Source organism: Lycium ferocissimum, chromosome 5 (assembly GCF_029784015.1).
Source record: "Lycium ferocissimum isolate CSIRO_LF1 chromosome 5, AGI_CSIRO_Lferr_CH_V1, whole genome shotgun sequence".
Lineage (NCBI taxonomy): Eukaryota > Viridiplantae > Streptophyta > Magnoliopsida > Solanales > Solanaceae > Lycium > Lycium ferocissimum.
Genome location: NC_081346.1, coordinates 237,675 through 243,781, shown reverse-complemented (window position 1 = coordinate 243,781; position 6,107 = coordinate 237,675). Strand labels below are relative to the sequence as shown.

General features: G+C 36.5%; 1 long non-coding RNA gene and 2 other non-coding genes across 3 annotated transcripts; all 3 read left to right on the top strand.

The window, feature by feature from the left end:
* Window positions 1–4,435: 4,435 nt before the first annotated feature.
* On the top strand, window positions 4,436–5,520 carry LOC132055236 (uncharacterized). Its single transcript, XR_009414543.1, has 2 exons — window positions 4,436–5,169; window positions 5,206–5,520. It is a non-coding gene; the product is annotated as an uncharacterized LOC132055236 (long non-coding RNA).
* Window positions 5,028–5,119, top strand: LOC132058679 (small nucleolar RNA snoR20a). The gene has a single exon (XR_009415396.1). It is a non-coding gene; the product is annotated as a small nucleolar RNA snoR20a (small nucleolar RNA).
* Window positions 5,417–5,496, top strand: LOC132058665 (small nucleolar RNA R38). The gene has a single exon (XR_009415385.1). It is a non-coding gene; the product is annotated as a small nucleolar RNA R38 (small nucleolar RNA).
* Window positions 5,521–6,107: the final 587 nt, after the last annotated feature.

The following is a 6,107-nucleotide window of genomic DNA, read 5'->3' as shown; positions in this document are numbered from 1 at the left end:
TCACTTAAAGGTCTGTTTGGCGCTTTGAATGCTACGAGATTACATCGTTTCTACCACTAGAATAAATTCATCTACCCCGGCACCTTATAAAATTAACAGTCGAGAAGAGTTAGAGAAAACCGTAGTATTTTTTGTAGACTTTCACTTCGACCAATCATATTTAATTGTGTTTTCCAGTAATCTAACTATTGGATCGAGACCAAATTTAACATAATATTCATAACATATAATTCTTAAATCTGAACGGTGAAGATTTGATTTGGAGGTCCGGAGCAGCGCCCTTTAAGCTATGAACAGTAGCTATGAAAATAGGTAAAAACTTGTAAATATTAATTGTGCAACCTTCAAATTGGATAGGAAGTGATTCTTTGAAGCGCAAAGCTTACGTTGGAAACTTTTACGGGATTTAAGGTAGCGAAGAAGAGCAGGTTCGTCATACACGTACAAAATATGAGAACTTGCTGCTTTCCAAACTTATTGATTAAAGTCGAAAGGGGTGAAGAGCGTTGTAGTACACTTAAAGGGCAGGATTGAGGTATGTAAGGCAAACTCTCTACGTGTGGGAATGTCATTGATCTTCCCCACGCCTCGTTCGTTATGATTTCTACGAATTACATCAGAAATAGAGATTATGCCCTAGTTCATGAAAAGTTAGAACTTCTATCATTTGAGAATATAATGATTATCATTATGAATATTGTGAACTCAGTACGTAATCATTATAAACTCATGTTTGAAATCCCATGAGTCTTAGTCACACGCCACAAATTTCTAATGTAAAAGTAATACTTTAAAGCCTATGAATAGTTTATGAATTCATGTCTCAATTCAGTATAGAAGTAGACAGTATTCCATATCAGAACCTCGGTATGAATTCATGTTCAACATTTAATATCAGTATTTCAATATAACTCTCAAATCCATCTTAGAACTACTGTATGATTCCATGTCTCAGGATAGTAAAGAAATGCTCAGTATCCATGTTAGAACTAAAATATGATTCTCAAGTTCATGTCAATAGTTACAGAGTGATGATCACATGTATTTAGGCCTGAGGCCACAGTTTATGTTTATGTATACTTGGGCACGAGGCCACAGAATTGTGCACTTATATATGGGCCCGAGGCCACAACTATATACAATTATATGGGCCCGAGGCCATAGTTATATATATAATTATATGGGCCTAAGGCCATAGTTACATACAATTAATTATATGGGCCCGAGGCCACAATTATGAACTCTAATAAACAGATTATTTCCCCATGTTCAGTAGGGGGTACTTATGATTATGATTCGCACGTTCAGTTCAGTTATCCTTATGTTCCAACTTACGGTTACAGTTTCAGTTTTGTATTACTTAATGTATCCATATTATTGATTTGGGTGCCCATTCCCCAAGCACCCCACAACTATTTATTCTTTCAGTTGGTTTTACATACAAGTACAATTCAAATATACTTGTATGCAGGCATTGATTTACAGGACGGCGGATCCGTTCGTTAGGACATCATCCTATCAGCTAGTTGGTGAGCCCCACTTACTTCAGGGTTGTAACACCCCGTACCTTTAACCTAAGCTTTGACCATGATCCCAGACTTAGAAAACAAGATAAAGAATGTAAGAATTGGAAATTTCCTCTTCAGTTGTAAGATGGTGGTTTACGCCCATGAACAAAGGATCGTATATTTCGAGATAGGGGCCGTATTTCAAGTCGTAAACTGGTACCAAAGATTTTTGAGCATTCTGGAATTTGACATTTGGAGGCTCCAATGTTAAATACAGACCGTATATCAAAATATGGCCCGTATTTCAAAACGTATTTGGAATTTGGGAAAACTTACTTGATAAAAGTTGTAGAGCTTTGAAATACCTTTCCAACGGTATATTATGGGGTCAAACGGACATCTGTGCAAAGAGTTATGCCCATTTTACTGAAGAGACGCAGTGCAGTCCTTTCGGAATACGGACCGTATTTCAAAATACGGCCAGTATTTCAAAATACGGCCAGCATTTCAAAATACGGCCAGTACTGTGCTGGACGTAAACTGCAATTTTCCAGAACACTATATATTCATCCATATCAGTTCAAATCATTATTTTTCATTCCTTCAAGCCCTAGAACGACCTCCTACCTCTTCCATCATCAAGAACACCAAGATAAGCCTACTCTAATTATTCCAAGTTAATTCTAATACATATCCTTGTAATCTAAACAAGAAATCATCATTCCTAAAACTAGGGTTTTCAAGAAAACCCATCTCAAGGTTCAAGATTCAAGATTTTGAAAATCTTCTTCAAAGCTCAAGTCTTTAATTCAAGTTTTGGAGCGACTAAGGTCTGTAGAGTTACTATCTACGTGTGGAAACATCATTGTTTCTTCCCCACGCCTCAAAATCCATAAATTATGATTTTCTACTAAAACTAGGGTTTCTATACCATGCTCATGATAACCCTAGGTCCATGTCCATGATTATATTAAGTATGAATTGTTGTAATTCCATCATTGATTTCTTAATATTTCTTTATGATTATTGAGAATCCGTCTGTAATCTATAAAAACCCATATCTTGTATTCCATGGGTTCTTGCATGCATGTTTTTAAATAAGATGATTATTTCATGAATATCCTACATAGCTACAAGTTTTCATGCAACTGTATTATATAATTACTTTCATGCTATGATACAAGATACATACATACTAAATACAATTTATTTCATGAAACCATATTTGCAAGTTATTTCGTGAAACCATGCTTACACGTTATTTCATGAAACCATGTTTACAAGCTATTTCATGAAACCATGTTTACAAGTTATTTCGTGAAATCATGATTACAAGACAAGTACAAGTTAATTCATGAAAGTCATGGGCTTCTTAGCCAATTATATTATGTTCATGTTTTTGGGAGTTGCACGAATTACCGAGAAGGCTCAGATAGCCTGAAACTATGTAGCCACCATAGGACAAGGATCGCTCCGCCCAGTTAGGACGATACCTTAATTTTACACTGAATGGATCCATCAGGCACGTTACCACCTCATACCCTGGCAAGGTATGGGGCTCTGCTGGTCCGGCGAGGTACCAGACTCCACGTACCCACGTGGTGATATCACATGGTCGGTTTATGAAATGCTCTCCCCACTTATCATGTTTTACTTACGTTATATATATATATATATATATGTACTCATGCTCATGCTCATGTTCATGTCCAGGTTTTCAGTTTCAGTTCTTATCATGTTATTTCATGTCCCATGTTATTTCGTTCGGTTCTTTACATACCAAGACATTCAATGTGCCGACGTCCCCTTTTATTGCCGGGGGCCGCATTTCACGATGCAGGTACGATATACGGGACGACACATCTGCTCAGTAGGACAGCATTCGTATCAGCTTATTGGTGAGCCCCATCTCATTTGGGGTTTAGTCAACTCTTTATTTTATGATTAGTTATGCATCTAAGGTATACTGGGGGCCTTGTCCCAGTAAGTATGTTTTCCAGTCAGACTCATGATAGAGGTTTCATAGACTAGACAAGTCGGTTATGTTATGTCAGACATTCGGAGTCGTATAGCCATTTTGGCTCATTCATGTTATTTCCGCACTCATGTTTAAACAAGTATTTTTATTAAGTATTATGACTTACTACGTTTTATAAAGGCTCATCATGCATTCACGTTATATTCCACTCATGTTATGCCTCATGATGATTCAGCAAGCCATGTGGTTCGCTCGATCACATGCAGTAAGGCATCGAGTGCCGTGTTTCGCCCAAACCATGGTTCGGGGCGTGACAAGGGTGTTGTCTTTACTTCCAGTAGTCATGTCATGCTAGACATCCAGGTATGTTGGAGGCCGTATCCCAACAACAATTCAGTATTTCAGACTCGTGTCAAAGGTTTCATAGACTAGTCAGTATGTCATGTTGGGTATTCAGTTATGATCAGCCTTATGGGCTGCACTATCATGTTTTCAGACTATCTCAGTACTTATATTTTGAAACAGTATTTTCAGTATTATTATGATGTCACATGTTTTATTTAGACTATTCATGTTTGAACTTATATTCCGCATCAGTAAATGTCTCATGTTGATTCAGCAAATCACGTGGTTCGCTCGGTTACATTCAGTCAGGCATCAAGTATCGTGTTACGTCCAGACCCAAATTCGGGGAGTGACAGAAGATTTCAATCTTCTTTTCAAAAACCAACTCATCTTGATATTCTACAATATCAAGTGCATACGGGAAAACCCGCGAGTCGCCGGAATCCCATAGTATTCTTTCACCCTAACCAACAACTCCTCAACCCATGTACCCTTTTAGTAAAGTATCTAGGATTTCTAAGCGCAATAATTTTGATGCTCTTAAAAGGACCCCCACGCCTTTTGTAAATAGATAGGTTTAGAGTTAATCCATGGCGCTCCAAAAAAGAGAGCAACCAGGGTTCTCTCCGTATCGCACTCCTAACATATCATGAACACACTTATTGTCCAGTCCATTCGATGGCAAAAGCCCACAACCTTTTATGTATGGGTTGAGCCCAGTTATAGGTAGATAATCCAAAGCGGATGGTGATGCTTGAATGTAGGCCCAACACTTTTGTCATGGTTCTCAAAGCTTTAACCCTAACCCTAAATGAGCAAGGCAGCATCCTCGTTTTTCTCTATATAAACAAATTGCGCTGCGATTTCTTTGAATATATATCTCATGCCCCAATTCATGCTCAAACCCTAAATCAAGTCCATAGAAGACATCTATTCTCGTTTGTAAATGTTTAAATGTTAGATTTGTGAATGATTAGTAGTATTAGATTTTGGGGATGATGATCAAAGGAATTATACAGTTATCCCTGTCTGATTTATTCAGTGCTGAAAGTTTTCCTTTCATGTCTGACCCATCTCCATTGTTCCTATTTTCCCTTTTTGGGCCAAAGTGCGGCAAGTGTTTTTTTTTTACAGTGCTGAAATGTTTTTTTGAAGCTAAGTTATTACATTTTGTAAAGTAACTTTTCGAATATATTGCCTATGATGACATCTATATAGCAACGAAGATGCTAGTCTTATGACTTAGCTTCAATGTTGATAAATTCCATTGACTAGGACGGTCTGAGGCTTACTACACATTGCATCTTATTATTATTTTTTTTGTTTTTGAAGATTTTGGTAAATCAGCCTTGTATATTTCCAGTGATTGCTAAGTTTTTTTTTGGGTCATAATCCATGCTTGTTGATAGAGGCAGATGATGTGTTTATCGGAGATGAATACTCATAATTTGAGCATAATGATCCTCATCTGAATAGATAGGAAGATCTGATGCTTCTTCTCTAATACTATCTTGTACATCTAACATGTTTTTCAACATTTAAATTTCTCTTGGCCTTTTGCCTTGATCCCTTAGCTTTCTTCATTTGTAATGGATGATGAGATAAGCAATTCACAGTTATCCCTGTCTGATACATTTTGATGAATGCTTGTGATCTGACATTACATTATGACAATCCTTTTCTGGTTTACTGTCTTTTCTTGGCAATATTTGTTTCTTCTATTCTTTGGTCATTTATAATCTCAATTTATAAATGATTCAAAAGTAAAGCAATCTGTATGCATTATTGAACCTCAAGTAAATTGAAAATTTGAGAATTATCCGTCTCTAACTTTTAATTGAAGGTTGGGTTCCGCTCAATAAAACACACCCCCATGTTTTGATTTGGCCGAGAAAGCCAACTGGCCATCAGGATTTATTGGTTATGTGAAATAATCACAACCCATGGTTCATTATAATCTAGTTACATATACTTGATTATTTATATTATAAGCTAGTTATTAATTATTGCTGTAATCTGTAGTCAAGGCGTGCTTAATATTTTCAAAAACATTGTACTGTCATATTGTCTGTTACTTCTTCTGCTTGCAGGTTCACAAAATGCGCCACATTTGATGCTGGGACCTGTACATACAAGTTTGTACGATAAGGTTAAATAGTTAAATATCTTATCTTTTTTGACAGCTTTGAATTTGTTAAGCATTTTCTCGTATTGTTTTTTTGTGGAGTTACATTTCAGTCTACAATTTTTGATTGAATCTTGTAAATATATTACTA